Raw genomic sequence first — 21,305 nt, 5'->3', positions numbered from 1 at the left:
CTACACTGAGAACAGCCAAATGCTTTTTGTCCTGTCTGAATTCTAATGTGTTTTTTCAGAGTACCCTTCTGTTTCTGTCTTTTACTCCAATCAGAACAACTAAATGGTTTTCTGCTTGCTTGCCCCTCTTTTTGTTGCTCTGAGTTGTTCATGTGACTGGATACTTTTCCATATTTAGAGCCTTTAAGCTGTTTCTCATCAGTGTTGCCTGAACGAACAATACTGGTATTTTTTTGACAGTTAAAATGTGACAGAAGTTTTCTGGTCTGTTCCCAGTCAAAACTGTCATCAGTCTCAGTTCCAGAACTGTCTGAACTCCTGCCACTGGCATCTGGTTGTAAATGTCTGTTTGGGCCTGAGTGGCTGGCTGGTTGTGGTCCTCCATCAACTTCTGCTGTCAGTGTTCTGTGTACAGATGAGCTGCTGGCTACAGGCTCAGCCTCTGTGCTCTCATAATTTCGGCTTTGATGAAGTTGTGATGACTCTGGTTTTTCATCATCATTTTCACTCTTCACAGGGACGGCAGTGAAACCAAACTTGGTGAGATCTGCCTCCTCCAGCTGCTGAAGCTGTTCTCTCTGCTGACTTATCCACAGCTTCTTTTCTTCTTTAATGTCCCATTCCTGGCGTTCAGGGGGAATTTCTTCTTTAATCACCAACAATGGCTGCATGTCTGCAAAGAAAGAAATTAACAATAAATGTTTGGACAACAGTCATTAAAATAAAAGTAGCAGAGTGGTGAGTTTGACCTGGTGCCAGTAATACCCCCAACACACATAGTAAGAATGTGCACAAAGCAGGTCAACACAGCAAAAATGGCCACAATCCGGATGCAGTCAGAAGGGAACGAGACGTGGTCAGCCGTGTCAGAACGCAGCCAGACTGCCTCGTGCACACCTGCATGATGCAGCCCAAAGCATATTTAGACAACAGTCAGATGACACAGACTTCTGTCAGGCGCCACCAACATCATAAAGTGCCCAGTCTGCCAGACTGACATGGCTGAGTACCACCTGATGTCCAAATATCTGGATGGCAAACACAGGGCCAGCATGGAAGCCAGCACTGTGTTCGCCCTTTGCACAGGAGCTGTTGGTACTGGACACTGGAGTACAACCAACATTAAAGGTAAGTCCCTTCGGCTGCTCCCTTGTTTGCACTCGGGGTCGCCACAGCAAATCCAAGGTGAATCTGCATGTTGAATTGGCACAGGTTTTACGCCGAATGCCCTTCCTGATGCAACGCCACATTACATGGAGAAATGTGGCAGGGGTGGGATTTGAACCCGGAACCTTCTGCACTGAAACCAAGTGCGTTAACCACTTGGCCACCACCCCTGCGCTGGAGTACAAGCAACATATGGACTGAATTTACGCCATGTGTGTCAAAGCCGGCACTGGTACTCAATCACTCACTCACTCACGCCATCACATCTTTGCTTGTCCTCACAGTCCCAGCACTCACTGGCCTGTCATCACGAGGAGGGTGCACTGCCAGGAGTGTTTGTGTGTGTGTGTCTCTCTCACATGAAGGAGTGCACGCGTGTACGTGCGTAGAACCAATCTGTGAGTGTGAAATGGTGACTCAGCTGCATATGTTTATGTTTGTAATGGCAGAATGAGCTGTACGCACACACAAAGGCTGACAATTGTCAGTGACCACCTGCTGTTGTACAGTCCGGCAAAAAAATCTCTTTTGGTGATTGATCAGTATGCACTGTTAGATTTTATTCATCCGGCTGGACTCTATAACTGCTACTGATCTGTGCTGGCAGTGAGCCAACGTTCCCCATGCGCGCAACATTCTTCAGATGCAGCCAGCATTTTTCTTCTTTTTTGTAACTTTTTTTCGTCAATCCACAATTTTTTTTCCTTTATTTGTGGCCATTTCAGTGAACTTGATACTCATTTGAACACAACTCTGGTTGGACTGTCGTGCGCAGACAGCTCTTTACATGGGATTTATTTATGCCGAGGTGGATGATACATTTTTGAGCCGAGTCGGGTGAGAAGCTTTTCAGAACATGCTGCAGTCTGTGGCTGCTGTCGGCGCTGCGCTGTCGAACCCTTTTGGGGGCCATAACGGAGGTGATTTGCATGTGTGTTAATACTGTCATGGGCTGGGAAAAAAGTTCCACGTCATACCTACTACAGAGTTAGGAGGTGAACATGTAATAATACGTGAATTAGAGTGGTGTCACCCCGTTCAGATGCATTGCAGGGTGTTGCACTGAATCTCTGACGTGCAAAGACGCACTGACTGGCACAGCGCACGTGCCCGTGGTGTAACGGCTACAACATGCACAAAATTTCACATAAACTATCTCTCCCATAGGAGGGAATGGAAACGTGTCTGTACTGTAATGACATAATGGATATAACAACCTGTTCACATGTGCACGCTGTGTGCGCTGGGTGATGTTGACCTGCAGTGGCACACAATGATTTCAGTTTGATTGCGCACTCCACTACAGATGGTGAATGCGAGCCACATACATGTTATTACATATCAACATCTCCTTTGCCCTCCCTGGCCGGGGTCCAGTGGAGGTGGGCATACATGGCACAGGCAGGACATGCCAGCAGCTCAATCAACTGCGATCAGATCGTTTCAAATGCTGTTATGATGCCATCAGAATATGTAGACTGTGATCAGATGGCGCACAAACTGCACACAGACTGGTGTCAGATGTACGTCCCATCTTGACAGCTCCAAGTGTTTTGAATATGTGCAGCACACTCGGGACAGCCGAGCGAATGGGACCAACTATGTAGACTGCTCTGAGACAGCTGTCTGTCCATCTTCAGCCCACACCTCAATACTTCCCGCCTGTGGCCGGATGTGTCATTCTCACGCCATTTGGTTTCAAAGGGCCTGTGTGTGACGGGGGTCTAAGTTATTGCACTGATGGAACTGAAAGTGGAAATGTACTTCCGGATTCCTTTTAAATTTTTCAAATTTTAATTCATGTCTTTGTCTTCCACAACAAAATATTGTAATGCTTTATTTTCTGTATTGCCACAAAATAGTATAGGATGTCTACAGATGGTAGAGAATACTGCTGCTCAAGTTTTGATGAAAAACAAGAGGTTTGATCAAAGCTATTCTGGCTTCCCTTCACTGGCTCCATGCACCTCAAAGAGCAGATTTCAAGGTTTTGTTGCTGACATATAAGGCTCTAAACGGTCATGAATTGAACTATCTTGCTGAACTTGTTCAGCCTTGTGTGCCCCCTCGTGTCCTTGGATGCAGACTTGCTCTGTGTCTCAAGGGTTAAAACGACATCAGCAGGCTTCAGAGCCTTTTCTTGCTATGCTCGTATCATGGTGTACAGGCTGCCTGGTGGCATATGAAAAAGGACTTTAAGACTATTTTTAAAACATATTTTCTAAATGGACTGCATTTAGGTACTAGTCTATGAATAATTTTATAGGTTAATAGCAGAACCTTAAAATCTGATCTCACAGGGACAGGAAGCCAGTGAAGAGATGCCAAAATTGGTGTAATGTGGCCAAACGTTCTGCTTCTTGTCAAGAGTCTGGCAGCAACATTCTGAATAAATTGGAGACCCCTAATGCTAGACCATGGTAAACCAGAAAATAGAACATTGCAGTAGTCCAGTCTAGAAGAAACAAATGCATGGATCATGGTCTCAGCATCATCCATAGACAGGATGGGTCAGACCTTCGCTATATTTCATAGGTGGAAGAAAGCAGCCCTTGTAATATCTCTAATGTGTAGGTCAAAGGACAATGTAGGATAAGAAATCTCCCCAAGGTTCCTCACTTTGTCAGTGTAATGTATGACACATGAGCCTATGTTAAGCGTTAGCTGGTCAAACTGATGCCGATGTTTCGCTGGACCAAGAACCATCATTTCAGTCTTGTCTGAGTTCAATAGTAGGAAATTGCTGGACATCCAGCTTTTCAGTGATGCAAGACAATCCTCTAAGGATTTTATCTGTATGAGATTACCAGTAGTTATCGGCACATATAACTGAGTATCATCAGCATAGCAATGAAAGGCAATCCCAAAGTGCCACAATATGTGCCCAAGGGGTGCTATATAAAGGGAGAAAAGCAGGGGGCCTAAGACAGACCCCTGTGGAACCCTAAAATTCATGTCACGAAGGATAGAGGTAGTGTTGTTGCACAAGACACAGTGAGAACGACTGGTCAGGCATGACGTCAACCATGCAAGGGCACTCCCAGTAATCCCAAAATGATTCTCCAACCTATTGAGTAGAATACGGTGATCTACCGTATCAAATGCGGCACTAAGATTGAACAACACCAGAACTGTAGTGGAGTCTAAATTCATTGCAAGGAGGAGACCATTTACCACTGTAGGAATGATATGTTCTAAATGCAGACTGCAGTGGCTCAAAAGATTATTCTCAGTAAGGTGGCCCACAAGCTGTTATCAAACCACCCTTTCCAGAATTTTAGAACAAAATGATAGATTTGATATAGGCCTATAGTTTTTCAATATACTAGGGTCAAGATTTCTTAAGTAATGGTTTAATCACTGCAGATTTGAAACACTTAGGAACAGATCAAACCACCCTTTCCAAAATTTTAGAACAAAATGATAGATTTGATATTGGCCTGTAGTTTTTCAATATACTAGGGTCAAGATTAGATTTCTTAAGTAATGGTTTAATCACTGCAGATTTGAAACATTTAGGAACAGATCCAGAAGTTAATGAGAGAGTAATCATTTCCAGCACAGTTGGCCCAAGAGCGGGCCACAGGTCCTTAAACAGTTTTGTTGGTTTCGGGTCAAATAAGCGGGTTGTGCTTTTTGTAGACGTTACAAGTTTCATCAGCATGCTTAGTGAGATACTATCAAATTCTGTAAATCTGGGCAATACCTCAGAAATGGAACCCACCTCAACAGCAGGGTGTAGTGGCTGGGTTAAGGCATGCTGGGATATGTTTAACGTAATGTTGTCTATTTTCTTGTCAAAGTAATCTAAAACATCTTGGGCTGTAAAGGGAGAGCAACTTACATGTGGTTGCCCATGAATAAGTTTTGCCACCGTGTCGACCAAGGACTTTGGGTTATGCTTGTTTTTGTTGATCAAATCAGAGTAATATGCCCACTTTCTAGCCAGTAATGCACGTTTATAGTCTAAGATAGCACCACACCACACAAGGTGGAATACTTCTAGTTTTGAACTGTGCCATTTTCATTCTTGACGTCCAGCCTTATGCTTGAGGCCATGCAAGTAATCACTGAACAAAGGCGACTGTGTTTTGGGAAAGTGTGGTTTTAATATAGGTGGAACAATCATGTCAAGTGTAGTTTTGAGTGCTGAATTTAAGCTGTCTACAAGACTGTCTACTAAATGGTCATTTCCCAGAAGTAACACTAAGATATCAGGCAGTCTAGCTCCAAGTTCAATCGCAGTTCAAGAGCTGATGTGCATTCGCAATGATAAATCAGGGTCTTGTTCCACTAAACATGACTGCAAAACTGTAAACTTAATAAGCGAGTGATCAGAGAACACTGACGCAAGAGGCATAATGTCAATATTTGTGACAGCAATACCGCGAATGAGGACCAAATCCAGGGTATTCCTACGAATGTGTGACAAACTCTGAATGCATTGCTGGGATCCTAATACAACTATAATTTCTGTAAATGATTTCCAGAGGGGTCAGAAGGCTTACTTATATGAATGCTGATGTTACCAATAATCAGAATTATCTGCACAGGTTGACAAATTAGAGCTAAACTCACCATATTCATCTAAGAATTCAGAGTCTGGGCCAGGGGGCTATATACAGTGAGAAAGTAATGGTCCAGTCACACGGCACACGATGATTCCTAAACGAAGGGAAAAAGTAAAAAAAAGTCACAATTTGTTTTGCGAAAAGGTGAACGAAAGAGCTTTATCACCGAACAGACTGCGAAGCAAGCGCGCAAAAGGGACGAAAGAGGAAATGAACAAAACCGAAGCAAACGATCTCGATGCTTTAAATGAAATGCGTCTGGAGCCACAGCTGGAGCAGTGTGTGTCTGCAACGCCGAGTTCCAGGACTCGGCGCTGGGACGGAGCTCATAGCGGCTGCGTCCTGGAGAAACTGCAAACAGAAGCTGTGGAGATCTGTGCGCACGTTGGTGGACCACCTGCTCTGGTTCCTCGTCCAGAACAAAAGGGAGATCATCTCCTTCATCATCAGAACCCTCACTGTCTGCTGCGCGCTCGCTCTAAAAACAAAAGAAAGAAAAAAAAAACTCTGGTGTGCAGTGGTCACTGCTGTATCACTGTATTACGTTACTAAGCCATATATATTGATTTATAACAGAAAACTGTCAAAAGTAAATTGATGCTTTGTGGCAAAATAATTAATTGTATCCACACAAAAGATTAACTCTTTCCTATATATGGTGCCTGAGCCCATTGAACCTGACTCCCCTCCCAGATAAAAAAAAAATTCAACCAAGCAGGCTGAGTTTGCCCTGTAATTTCCGAAGATACATGAAGCAGCAGCAGCCTCAGCACTCACAAACCGGCTTCTGCATGGTGTGAAAACATTCAGCTGCTCCAACGAAGTCAAATTAAACAATAATGTTATAAAAACTAAAATGATTAAAAAACATCAAGAATGACAGCAAAACGAGTTACTGATGTTGACCTTTTAGTGCCAAGTGTTGGATCAAAATAAATCAAACCTCTACGTGCCAGAATACACAAATCACTGCCACCAGAATCCTTTCAGTTACTATTGTTCATTTCTAAATTCAAAGTCTCTGCTGATCTTGGACAAAGGGAGTCGAAACATTGAGGGTGGTGAAGTCACTTTCCTTCAGCAATAAATTATCCAGAGATTTTACAAAACATGGAGAAATTTTACATGTATCTTTCAAGATCCTCCTCATCCTGTTGAGTGCGTAGTGACAGAATCACTGGAGGAATTTCTGACACCCAATGAGAAAAATATTTGACTGCTACAACAACATGTTGTAAAGTATCAGTAACACAAACAAAGCTGAGTGAACAAACCTGTTCTGTAGAAGAAATTTGGAGGATTAAAAACAGCATCCAGCCCTTTACCTCTTTTGTTCTCTTCTTTTAAATGACACAGTTCTTTTTTCTGGTCTGTGATTATTCCTTCATCAGCAGGTGTTAGCTGTAGTTTCAACATGTTCCTCAGCTGCTGGACTTCAGATGTGTTTGTAGAAAGACTTTAAAAAACACACAAAAGAAAGACAGAGTCAATGACCAAGTGGAGGAAAAGACTAAAAACAGGCCGATTTAATCATCTGCTCCTGCTCTGCTGCCCAGGATGACCAATCACAAGTGTGAGACAACACTGAAATGTCTCTGTGCTGGGACACACTTCCTAAAGCACAGTGTGAGCTCCGAGTGTGAATAATGACGGTGCAGCGATGTGAGCTCTGACCTCAGACCTGGTCAACAGTCACAGTTTCAGATCCTGGTCTCACCTCTGATCTTTGATCTGGATCTAATGTTCCCCACAAAGGCCGGTGCCACAGACCGAACGGTCCACCCCTAAAAATCAGTCCACCTTATTTCACTGTGCATGCATCATTTCGGACCACAGCAGCATGTCTGAGACAGAGTCTCTTCAACCAAAGCAATCAAATGGATTAATGTGATTATTAACCATCAGATGATAAAGTTAAAACCTCTTAAATCAAAAAAGCGAAGGGACGCGCCACGGAGCCGTTCATTACGCGGCACAAAACCACCTCCGTGTTGGTCTCACAGGACGGCTTTCAGGTGGATTTCAGACGGCTGTCGGTTGCTTTTCAGTCGTGTGATTATCCGATTGTGATTGTGCATAAGCTGGACATGCCCCAACATGTCCTGGAAGGCTTCATCACGGCATTGCTTTGCGCCATGCGGCTCCACCACGACGCACGGAATTCCTCCGCTCCTCTTTCCATGACAAAAACTCCTGTAACAGTGGAATGTGCCGTTCATTTGTAAACTGGATGCTGTCTTGATCCGGCACGTCGTCTGACTAGCACAGGAACTGTGAAAAGAGGTGGACATCACCACTTTTTCAGCACATTAAGACAGATGTGCGGAGGAGTTCCGCGCGTTGCAGTGGAGCCGCATGGCGCAAAGCAATGCCGTGATGAAGCCTTCCAGGACATGTTGGGGCATGTCCAGCTCAGGCACAATCGGATAATCACACCACTGAAAAGCAACCGGAATCCATCTGAAATCCACCTGAAAGCCGTCCTGTGAGACCAACACGGAGGTGGTTTTGTGCCGCATAACGAACGGCTCCGTGGCGCATCCCTCCGCTTTTCTTTCCATGAAAAAAAACTCCTGTAACAGTGGAATGTGCCGAAAAAGTGCTGATGTCCACGTCTCCTGCCTTTTTGTGAAAGTCAGACGAGGTCCCGGATTAACAAAGCCTTCACATTGGAAATGATCTGGTTGTTTGAGCATGTCGATCGGCGCTGGGAGCGCAACGCGCTCTCAGCAGTTGTGGGCCGTCCTTAAAGCGGCAGTAACACTGCTTAATCTGTATAATCCCCATAAAATCGTCCCTGAAAGCCATATTAATTTTCCGAATGGTGTCCACCTGGAGGTCTCTCACAGTTTCTGGAAAAGAATTGATGCAGCAAAGCTCCAAATTGTTCAGACATTTATTCGCAATAAAAATCCGACGGGAGGGGTGGACCACTGCTCACACAAAGCCTGCTCACAGGCGAATAACGCAACCGACAGGCGTGAAAAAACTCACGCATGCGCACGAAGGTTCAAGCTTGTCTGATGCAATCACACGTGATTCAAATCCATATAGTTTTTGAAAAAAAATTAAAAAGGTCTGATACTTTTCTCACAGACCTCATAAAGTGAGTTTTAAGCAGAAACCCGGCAAAATTCCGTGACACTTTGAAATGACTGACGCACAGTGAACGCATCAGCTTGCAGCTCATTTAGCTGTGGTGCTCTGATCGCTTCCTCCGTCTTTTATGATGAAATAATGCTGAATTTATGTGGAAATGACTGTTGTACAAAAGCTTCAGATATCTTTCACTGAGACAGATGACTGGAGGCAGTTTGAAGCAGAAATGAGGTGTTGATCCGTGAACCGCAGATGATGACGCATGCGCAGTGAAGACATGGTGGACTGAGTTTTAGGGGGGACCATTCCATCAGTGACACTGGTTTTCGGGGGTCCCTCCTCTGTGTCCTCACACTGATCCATAACAGAGTTCCCACCTTCACACAAACACAACAACATGCTGTCACACAGGAGGATTTCCCATCATTCCTGTGTCACATGACAAACTCGGATCTCTGGTGACTGTTTGATCCTTTATGAGGTCAACACCTCTTTTGTTTTTTCCCTCTCACACATTATTAAAGTGCATCTTGTATTTGGTAATAATTTTGTCCTAAAAACAGGTGGTCAGACCTCCGACTTGGTTTTTTTTTTTTAAACTGCCCACTTAGTCAGATCAACTTAAATATGATCAACTTATCTTTGTTAGTTGGCTATGTACCACAGGCTTTTAAGGTGGCAGTAATTAAACCATTACTTAAAAAGCCATCACTTGACCCAGCTATCTTAGCTAATTATAGGCCAATCTCCAACCTTCCTTTTCTCTCAAAAATTCTTGAAAGGGTAGTTGTAAAACAGCTAACTGATCACCTGCAGAGGAATGGTCTATTTGAAGAGGTTCAGTCAGGTTTTAGAATTCATCATAGTACAGAAACAGCATTAGTGAAGGTTACAAATGATCTTCTTATGGCTTCGGACAGTGGACTTATCTCTGTGCTTGTTCTGTTGGACCTCAGTGCTGCTTTTGATACTGTTGACCATAAAATTTTATTACAGAGATTAGAGCATGTCATAGGTATTAAAGGCACTGCGCTGCGGTGGTTTGAATCATATTTGTCTAATAGATTACAGTCTGTTCATGTAAATGGGGAATCTTCTTCACAGACTAAAGTTAATTATGGAGTTCCACAAGGTTCTGTGCTAGGACCAATTTTATTCACTTTATACATGCTTCCCTTAGGCAGTATTATTAGACGGTATTGCTTAAATTTTCATTGTTACGCAGATGATACCCAGCTTTATCTATCCATGAAGCCAGAGGACACACACCAATTAGCTAAACTGCAGGATTGTCTTACAGACATAAAGACATGGATGACCTCTAATTTCCTGCTTTTAAACTCAGATAAAACTGAAGTTATTGTACTTGGCCCCACAAATCTTAGAAGCATGGTGTCTAACCAGATCTTTACTCTGGATGGCATTTCCCTGACCTCTAGTAATACTGTGAGAAATCTTGGAGTCATTTTTGATCAGGATATGTCATTCAAAGCGCATATTAAACAAATATGTAGGACTGCCTTTTTGCATTTACGCAATATCTCTAAAATCAGAAAGGTCTTGTCTCAGAGTGATGCTGAAAAACTAATTCATGCATTTATTTCCTCTAGGCTGGACTATTGTAATTCTTTATTATCAGGTTGTCCTAAAAGTTCCCTAAAAAGCCTTCAGTTAATTCAAAATGCTGCAGCTAGAGTACTGACGGGGACTAGCAGGAGAGAGCATATCTCACCCGTGTTGGCCTCTCTTCATTGGCTTCCTGTTAATTCTAGAATAGAATTTAAAATTCTTCTTCTTACTTATAAGGTTTTGAATAATCAGGTCCCATCTTATCTTAGGGACCTCGTAGTACCATATCACCTTAATAGAGCGCTTCGCTCTCAGACTGCAGGCTTACTTGTAGTTCCTAGGGTTTGTAAGAGTAGAATGGGAGGCAGAGCCTTCAGCTTTCAGGCTCCTCTCCTGTGGAACCAGCTCCCAATTCAGATCAGGGAGACAGATACCCTCTCTACTTTTAAGATTAGGCTTAAAACTTTCCTTTTCGCTAAGGCTTATAGTTAGGGCTGGATCGGGTGACCCTGGACTATCCCTTGGTTATGCTGCTTTAGACGTAGACTGTGGGGGGGTTCCCATGATGCACTGTTTCTTTCTCTTTTTGCTCTGTATGCATCACTCCGCATTTAATCATTAGTGATCGATCTCTGCCCCCCTCCACAGCATGTCTTTTTCCTGGTTCTTTCCCTCAGCCCCAACCAGTCTCAGCAGAAGACTGCCCCTCCCTGAGCCTGGTTCTGCTGGAGGTTTCTTCCTGTTAAGAGGGAGTTTTTCCTTCCCACTGTTGCCAAGTGCTTGCTCACAGGGGGTCGTTTTGACCGTTGGGGTTTTTCATAATTATTGTATGGCCTTGCCTTACAATATAAAGCGCCTTGGGGCAACTGTTTGTTGTGATTTGGCGCTATATAAAAAAAAAAGTTGAGTTGAGTTAGTCGCGCTGCTCCATCATTACAGCAAATGTCCTCAGATTACATTTTTATAGAAAAAAAAAAAAAAAAAAACCTGATTAGTCTATACACACACAGTCTTCAACTGCTTATCCAAGACTGGGTCACGACAGGCTGGAGCCTATCCCAGCAGTCACAGGATGTGAGACGGGGTACACCCTGGACAGGATGCGAGAACCAAATATAGACAAACACATTCACACCTGCGCGCACACCTACAATTTAAAGTTTCCAATCCAACTAACCTGCATGTCTCCGGATGTGAGAGGAAGCCAGAGCACCCGGAGAGAACCCACGCAAACACGGGGAGAACATGCAAACTCCACACAGAAAGGCCACAGATGGGAATCAAACCCATGATCTTATCGGTATGAGGCAACAGTGCTAACCACTAATCCACCCTGCTGCCCCAGTCCGTATACATCAATCACAAATGTTATTTGCTGAATGTTCTGTGTGAGGTTCCACAGGGGGTGGGGGGGGATATGCACGTTTAAAGGGTGAAGACAAAAGTAAATCAAAGACATGTTTCTGTTATCAGGGATAAACTGTGAACTATGTGTGATAAAGATTTAAGAATGTGGAATTCACTTTTCAAAATTAAAAAGTAAACAAATATGTCTATTGGTTAATATATCAATGAGCTGTGATCAATATTATGTACAACACATTTGAAGCTTCCCAGTGTTATTGCTTTTGTTTTGTTTCTGGTTAATTTAAAATGATATCAGTTACCAAACTGAATATATTGTGTAAAAAGAATTGACAGAATAAACTACAGTTTGAGTTTGTTTGGTCAACAAATTATTATCATCAGTATTACCTTCTGTTTTAGTATTTATCATAGTTTAATTGCCACGAATATTTTATGGATAATGGTGTCCAAACTATGATCGTGTTGTCTGTGTCCTTGATTATGTTCTTCTTTAATCTGAGCTTCGGTTCATGTTGGTGTAGATTTTGTTCTTCCTTTGAAATCAGGATCAAAAACTTTCAGCGGCACAGACTGGCTGACGTCATCTCAGAGTCAACGCCTGACCAATGAACAGTCTATGCGCCTGTTACATGTCGCTCACGTGATTTCTCGGAAACAACACGGGCTTCGATTCAGGGCTTCATTCACTGCGGGACTCGACACAAAGTTCAGGGTTTCGACACTGTTCACAGTCTGGACACACGACACTACAAGTTATTAAGATTAGCTGATAGAAGAACACGACAAAGAGTTTCAATTCTGAGTCAACATTACGGCGTTTTCTTCACAAATGAACGTTTGTTGGAGTAATTTGCCGTCACACGAACAACCGTAGGAAAAAAGAAACCGAGGAAACAAATAATAAACCGACCTTTGACACATATTGTCATCCACAGCTTTAAAAACATTTACCTGATCACCAGCGGACAATAGCAGAGACAAAAAGCCGCGGACGACCGTCCAAAAGACAAAACTCCACAGTCGGCATTAGCAGCAGTTAGCCGATGTTCCACCTTTTCGCGCTAATTTCGTCTTTTCTTCTTCTTACAGTTTACTGTCGAACTTTGTGGTTCTGAAGCTCATCAAAACAACATATTCGAGGATCACAGCGTGAAGTAGTAGTAGTAGTAGTAGTAGTAGTAGTAGTAGTAGTTGTTGTTGTTGTTGTTGTTCTTCTTCTTCTTCTTTTTTAATGGCGGTTGGCAACCAGCTTCTATGGAGCATTACCGCCACCAACTGGACTGCAGTGTTGGTCAGGAGTCTAACGTCCCCAAAACCAAATAAAAAAACAAAAACAGCCGTCGACATACTCTGTGTAGTAATCCTGTATTCTTCAGATATTCATAAAAGTATTTGAAGCAGCTCCCAACAGACCCTAGCTGAAGCATGTTCTGTAAACTGACGACTACTTTGGACACTGTAGAAGAACATGTTCCATGGTCTCCTGATTGTTACCACAGTCGCAGCTTCCGTCAACATGTTTAATAATCTTAAACAGTGAGCTATTCAGTCCTGTGTGACCAAACCTCAGTCTCGAAAACACATCCGCCTCCCTTTTGTTTCTGAACGTGCACCTTCCCCTGCCAACAGTACGCTGGATACCATAAAAGTGGCGCCCTGTGTGCCCTGCATCCTATAGATGCTGCCACTTGCTGATGCCTTTAGCTTTGATCAAACTCTTTAGTTCAGCTCTACTGTGTCTGATGTCAACATCTATAGCGGACTTTCCTGCTGCTTGTTTAGCAAACTTATCAGCCAGCTCATTTCCCCTAACCCCGATATGAGCTGGGACCCATATAAATGCTGCGAGAGCTCCTGAGTTTGTGAGATTATTTGCAGAGGAAACTATGCCATATACAAGGTCTTGTCGAGTGTCAGACTGCATGTTTTTAATGCTGAGTAATGCCACACTTGAGTCTGATGCTATTACTGCATTCTTTAGTTTATGATCAGTCACCCAGCGCAGTGCCAGCCATATCACCAGTAATTCTACTGTGTATACAGCAAGGTCGTCCGTGATTCGTTTTGTTACCACAACAGTTAACCGAGGAATGTCAGAGGCTACTCCAACCCTCCCATCTGTGTTTTTTGAAGCATCAACGTAGATTACAGTAGTCTCACTGTACTTTTCACTCAGAAAGCACATGACCCTACCATTATCCACCACACTCTCACGCAGTTCCTCCAGTAGCCCGAAGTCAACTTTCGGATCTGTAAACAACCACGGTGAAGTCACTGAGAAGACTACAGTAGGTGAAACCTTAACTGTGGTTAGGTTCATATCCTCCACTTTCCATGTGATTAACCATCCAAAGCTTCTGACAGCAGCAGTCTCTCTCTCTCTCTCGACAGGGTGCTAACACTGACTGGGTCATATGGCTAGTATCATGTCCCCTTAAGTCTGCCCAATACACTAGAGCCAGTTGATCTCGCCGAAGGTGTAACGGCATCTCTCCCATCTCAACCTGGATGGCTGCAACTGGAGTAGTTTTCCTGGCTCTGCAGCATAGACGAAGGGATTGATTTTGAACTACATCTAGCTGTTTCAGTGATGTTTTAGAAGCTGACCCATACACCATGCACCCATAGTCCAACACCGACCTTATAAGACCAGTATAAATGACCTTCAGGGCTGACCTGCTGGCTCCCCAGTCCACACCACACAAACACTTCATCACGTTTAAGACCTTCTTACACTTATCAATCATTTGTTTCACATGTACGGTCCATGATAACGTCCTATCCATCCATTGACCCAGGTATTTAAATAACTCAACCTTCTCCAAGTTTTTACCAGCAAGTTGCAATTTCAGGTTCAGCAGCTTTCTTTTCTTAGTAAACAGTAGAAATTTTGTTTTATCCTCCGATATCCTAAAACCCAATTTAAGAGCCCACTCTTGGACTGCATTTATGGCTTCTTGCATCGTATTCATAATGTAAGGTACGTTCCTCCTCCTTTTCCAGATCGCCCCATCATCAGCAAACAGCGCCACACTCACAGCTTTGAATGTCAACAAACATTCCGTTCACCATAATAGAAAACGATAATGGACTGATAATAATCCCCTGTGGAGTACCGTTTTCTACTTGATAGCAGTTACTCAAGTTCCCATTTACCTTCAATGTTATTGATCTATCATACAGAAAAGCCTTCACCCGCCGAAACATTCGCCCCTTAATGCCCACCTGGTTTAATTTAATTAGAAGGCCATCCTTCCACAACATGTCGTATGCTTTTTCTATATCGAGGAAAACAGTTATCACAGATTCTCTGTTAACTTGTGCCTTTCTAATGTCATCCTCTAAACGAAGAAGCAGATCCATTGTCCCTCTGCCTTTTCTGAACCCACTTTGGAAACTCTCCAGTTTACCGTTAGTTTCAATCCAGTATGCCAATCTATCATTTATCATTTTCTCCATAGTCTTCACCATATGCGACGTCATTGCAATTGGCCTATAATTACAGGGCTTCGTAGGATCTTTACCAGGCTTCTTGATGGGAATAATAACAGCCGTCTTCCACTCAAGTGGAATCACTCCTGCCTCCCAAATTTTATTATACAGGCTTAGCACCACATCCCTACCTCTACAAGTCAAGTTCCTCATCATAGAGTAGCAGATTCCATTCTGTCCTGGTGTGGTGTTTCCTAAGTTCCTCAGAGCTCTACTGAGCTCAGAGCTGGAGAAATTCACATTAAGAGCATCAATTGCCCGACCTTCATCCCCAAACTCAAACCGATAAGACTTAACAGTGCCCTCTCTACTGCTTTTTTCTTCCTGGTTTAAATTGTCCGTATTATGAACTTTAGCGAGCGTCCTTGCAATAACTTCTGCCTTCTCTCTACTGTCAGTGATCACTTTCTGGCCATCCATCAGCACTGGGTGGGTACCCATACGCGTTTCCATTCTCCTTCATTTTCCTGATCATTCCCCAGATTTTCCCCACTGGGGTCGTCGGCCGATCGAGTTACAGAACTTCCTCCAGTACTCCTTTTTTCACAGCGTGAAGTTTGATGAAGTCTCCAGCTAACAGGCTTCTTCCTCTTCTAATGGAATTCCAGCAGGCTAATATGCTGGCATGCGCAATACTGCCCTCTTCTGTTATAATTCAGTTATTGCATTGCATTGCAATTTTAGCACTGTTTAATTATATCTTGGAGGAAGGAATTTTACCAAAGGCTTGGAAGCATGCTATTGTGGTCCCTATTCTGAAACCAGGAAAAGATACATCTGCTGTTCTTTGTATCTAGACATTGTTTGCAGGGTTCCCAAGGGTTCTGTGTTGGGACCAAAATTCTTTATTTTATATATCATTGATTTATGTAAAGTTTCGGATGTGTTTAAAGCAGTTCTCTTTGCTGATGATACAAACTTGTTTTGTTAAGGAGAGAATTTGCAACAATTATTATTTGATTTAAGAACTGAAATGATAAAGTTGAAGAGTTGGTTTGATATTAACAAATTGTCATTAAATTGGTCTAAAACTAAAATGATGTTATTTGGAAATTATAAAAGGATGTACATATACAGTTAAATATACTTGGGCTATACATAGCATGTGTCAAAGAGAATAAGTTGTTAGGTGTGAGTATTGATAATAGAATTAACTGGAAAGCTCATGTTCAACATATTCACAAGAAAACATCCAAAAGTACTGCAGTATTAAATAAGGCAAAGCACATTCTTGATGGCAAATTACTACACACTCTGTACTGTGCATTGATTGCACCTTACTTGATGTACTGTGCTGAAGTCTGGGGCAATACCTATAAAAACTACAGTGAAACCATTATTCATCCTTCAAAAAAGAGCATTAAGAATAATTCACAATGCTAGGTATTGGGATCATCCCAATCCAAATCGAAGATATTAAAAACTTATGATCTGATTTGATTCAAGAATTGTTGTATAAAGCAAAAAATAAGCAAATACCATTTAGAATTCAAGAATATTTTCCGCAAAGAGAAGGAATGCATAATTTAATCAATTTTTCACACTTATTCACACTTGTCCTATATGACTTTTCCATGTAAGTGTTGTGAAAGTGTAGGAACACGGACCCACAACAGGGGGCGCAAATGAACGGGCAATGGATAAGCCAAACAGTAACAATTTAATGTTGTAAATTGTGCACAACGGAAATACAGACAATAACAGGTTTGGAACTACAGTCAATTATACGTTGAGTGACGTGTGGGCAGGCTTGAGGATAGGAGACGCCCGTCCAGAACCGAGCCGGATCCCACACGGCTTTTACCGCCAACGGATCTGAAGAACACTGGAGCCGCCAAGTCCTGGGTCCCCAGGTGGCCACCGTCTCCAGCTGTCAGACCTGGCACTGCTGGCAGAGAACAAAAACAGCACAGGTGAGAGTGAGTACGCACACTCAGTAATCCCACAGTCTGTGTTCCTTAGGGAGGGAGCACCTCCACCTCCAATAACACACTCGTGCAGCTCCTTTCTAACCACTTATCTGGTTGGGGTGTGAAGCGAAGCCGTCGCTGTTCACACCAAACACCAATCCAGCAGATAAGGCACACCACAGGAAAGCGGCTGCAAAAAGAGTTCAGACTATGACACAGTTTTCAGTACAGCAGAGAATTACCTCTAAGGTAGCTGATTTCTGTCGAAAATGGACAGTAAAAAGGAGTTTTACCGGCGATGCGTTAGCCGTATAACAGCATGAACGTCCGACACATCATCAAACACAACAGGGTTATTCCCATTCTAATCCATTTCCATCATTTGCACGGTTTATTTTTCTGTAGGTAATTTTTTCAGCGAGGCTAGGCTTACTGTGAATCAGCGAGTGTCTCTCCAACAGCAGTCAGGGCGCGGAGTAATACATCAAAGGTAAAAATCCATCAAATCCATCAAATCCATCAAATGTGAAACGATAATTCTGTATCAGAATCCACATCAAAACTTTTGCACGGTAGCTTAAATTCACCCATTTCGGCAGCGGCACGTGACTTTCTCTCACTCTGAGTTAACAGCGCTAACAACTAGCAGCATGCTGACAAATTGCGCGTCTTGAAAGTTTAATGTCTTTCCTGTCCTACGCGCGCACAACAGGAATGAAATTCTACAGTAATGACATCTCGTCAGAACACCGGTCACGGTGCAGAGTAATACATCTGTGGCCACCGTTCCACAGATGTTATACACCTGATATGTCACACGATTAACCAGTCAAATTTGCGGAAAAAATGTAATTGGATTAGAATATGTGTTTGAAGATAAGTCAATGTTACATTAATGTTGCTGTGAGAAGATAAACAAATATGTTACAGTAGTGCAGCTCTTTAAGAAAATTAGTAAGTTTAATAACATCAATGAGTAAAAAGTGATGCTCCCGAGGAAAGAATAAAGTGACATAGCAGAGTTTTTCTTGGCTTTTTATTAGCAGCTGGGGCAGGCCAGGAAACACCCTCCAATCTATACTACGCATTATTATTATTATTATTATGTAAAAAAATGTCTTCAAATGTGGGGAGTCCCTCCTGCCATCGCTGTCCTTCGGTGGGGGGGATCCTGCTGTACAGGATGACCTTCTTGGGGTCATCAGGCAGTGGACAGACGATGTCACAGACATCTTTCTGGAGATCCAGGTTCTCCAGGACGTATTCAGGCAGTTTGTTCTGGAAAAGATACAAATAGATTAGAGTTAAAAGTCCATCAGGTAACTTTTCAGAAGAGTTCTCACAGACACTCATTAAGTCTGTTTTTAATGATGTGGTATTTTGTAAAGTCTAGAGCCCGACCGATATGGATTTTTTGAGGCCGATGCTGATAATGATATTTGGATGAAAAAAAAGCTGATAATCAATAAATCGGCTGATTTGCCGATACCCGATAAATCAGCCAATATTATTATTATTTTTTAATGAATAAAATGTTCTTTTTTGGACCCTTAACAAAAAATCTATGAGCTAAAAGCTGAAGCTTTGTCCTCATATTGATTAACTTTATAACAGAGAAGAATTTTCAAGTTCAAAAAATGCAATCAAGAATTAAACCTTTGTGATATTAGCAAATACATATCCTTAAAAAGAGTTGTAAAATACATCTGATCTTGTACCGCTTGTTGCTGCAACTTAGATATAGGTTCAAGATAAGAGCCTTATAAACTTACTTGTATGCTTTTGTCAGCCGATCAGTGCAGTGTGACGGCAAACTACGGGGGCCGGAGATGAAGACATTTAAGCAGGGGTGTAAGCAGCTCTCAGTTGAATGGAGTCAGAGCTCCATCTACTGGACAAACGGTGCAAGGGCATTTTACATTGCAGACACAAACATTATTTCAGTAACTGTTCTGTTTATGAGAAATTCTAGGCGTTCTTTCGGCATAATTTTGGCTGATAATGAGTACTTTGAAAAGGGCTTATATCGGCCGATAATATCGGCCGGCCGATATATCGTTCGGGCTCTAGTAAAGTCATTTCTTGATCACTGCTGCTCTGACTGATGAAGAAGGTAAAAGTAGGTGGAGTGTTTCAGAATGTCACTTACTTTGTATTTGTTCTGGAAAACCTTTGGCAGCACCTTGGCCCACAGTCCACAAGGGAACGTCTTCAGCAGCTCTTTCAGCTTCAGTTTCAGCTTCAGTTCTGGGCTGAGAGCTGCAGGGGAGGAAGGAGGGCTGGAGGAGGAGGATTGGAAAGAATTCATCAGATGATTTTCTCTGTGATACTTTACCATCACTTCACTGTGTGTGACATGAGTTTCATCTCAGCTTTAATCCAACATTTCAACTAATTCACTCCCTCACTATTCCCTCTTCTTGTTCCCCACAGATACTAATTTACCCTCAAACATCAGACCATCATCTGAACGTTTGTTCAAACTTGATATGTGAACGACAGTCAGCTCCGGGAGTTGCCCCTCAAGGGTTTGTTTTGGCAAAGGTCAAGGTCAATGGGGTGAAAGGTCAAAATTTTGTGCACCAAATACAGCACACATTTGGAGGTGGATTCTGGAATTGCCCAGGTCAGATTAAATCAATGAAGGTGAAGGTCATTGTTGTCAAAAGTAAAAAAAAAAAAAAGAAGAAGTTTCTCAGTCTGATTTACATGAAACCTGAGACACATTTGGAGGTGGTTTTTGGAATTGACCAGCAAGTTTACATTTTCCTGACCTCCATCATTGGGGACGAGCTCATGTCTTCTCGTCATTGTTGGCTGACTCTTCCCAGGTACTTTTGCTGATTTGTAACAAACTTGGCAACTTGTCAATGAAAGCTGACCCTGAAACTACCCTAAAATAATTACTTTTGACAAAGGTCAAGGTTAAGAAATTTGATTTTCAAATCACAATCGGGTCTCCATGCAGCCAAAGTCAGGGCTGTGTCCAAATTCTTGCCACTTCATTGGACCTTTTTCTTGTGGCTGTTGGACTGTCCCAGGACTGTCCCCTGTCAACAATCCTGTTTGTGATTTTTGTTTTTTCTTGTGGACAGGATTTCAAAGCTCAGTCAGAGATTGGAGGGTGTCCAGCTTGATGACCTCAGAATTACATCTCTGCTTTTTGCAGATGTGTTTCTGTTGGTGTCAGACTGAGACCTCTGATGTGCTCTGGGCATGTTTGAGGCCCAACGTGAAGCGACTACGAGGATGACAATCAGCACCTCCAAATGGTCATGAGCTTTGAGTAGGGACTGAAAGAACAAGATCATGAATAAACGGGAAATGAGGTCTGTTTGTACAGTATTCCAGTCTTACACTCAGGGACATGGTGAGATGTTTTAACAGCGAGAGAGACTTAGAGTAGAGCCATGGATCTTTCAGACTGAAAGCATCTACTGAGGATGCCCCCTGGTCATCTCCCCCACGAAGTCTTTCAGGCGTGTGGGAGGAGGCCGCAGGGAAGACACAGGACACGCTGGAGGGATTTTATCTCCCAGGTGGCTTGGGAACACAGCGGGATTCTCCAGAAGGGGGTTAAAGGTCAGAACAGGGATGTCTGGGTTGAACTGCTTAGTCTGCTGACACATGACCCAGACCCAGATAACTGGCAAAACTAAATGAATGAATGAATTTGTAGCAAATGTGAGTTAGACTCTGGAATTGCCATGTCTAGGTCAGCAAGAGGTCAACCATTTGGGTGAAGTCATGGTCAATACGGTCAAACGTCAGTCCCCCATAGCTGTTAATGTCTTCATGCCCACAAGTCCTATTACTGAGTCATCAAAAGAAAAAAACAAACAAATAAAGACACAAGGAACCAATGAAGTGTGTAAGTTCAATCCTAAATCACATCATTCACTCACTGTGCTGAAGGCGGGCGTGAGGACCTGCGTTCTGACGAGACCATCCTGATGTCCCTCGTCATGATGACGCTGACATTCTGTCCACCGGGGTTGGATGCCCTGTGAGAAGTCTGAGGTTTGGCTGCAGAGAGAAAGATAGAGAAACAGTCTTCAGATAAAGTCCAGACCTGCTGAGACAGAGACGTGTGTCTGTCTCACTGCTATTGACTATACAGATCTGCAGA

The 21,305-nt window shown here is 42.9% G+C and overlaps 1 long non-coding RNA gene across 1 annotated transcript; it reads right to left on the bottom strand.

The window, feature by feature from the left end:
- Nucleotides 1-501: 501 nt before the first annotated feature.
- On the bottom strand, nt 502-12,985 carry LOC117517822. The gene is made up of 3 exons (XR_004562857.1): nt 12,726-12,985; nt 7,064-7,194; nt 502-673 (listed from the first exon to the last, which is right to left on the bottom strand). It is a non-coding gene; the product is annotated as an uncharacterized LOC117517822 (long non-coding RNA).
- Nucleotides 12,986-21,305: the final 8,320 nt, after the last annotated feature.

Source organism: Thalassophryne amazonica, chromosome 9, assembly GCF_902500255.1.
Source record: "Thalassophryne amazonica chromosome 9, fThaAma1.1, whole genome shotgun sequence".
In the NCBI taxonomy this organism is placed as follows: Eukaryota; Metazoa; Chordata; class Actinopteri; order Batrachoidiformes; family Batrachoididae; genus Thalassophryne; species Thalassophryne amazonica.
This window is presented reverse-complemented; position numbering and strand designations above follow the sequence as displayed.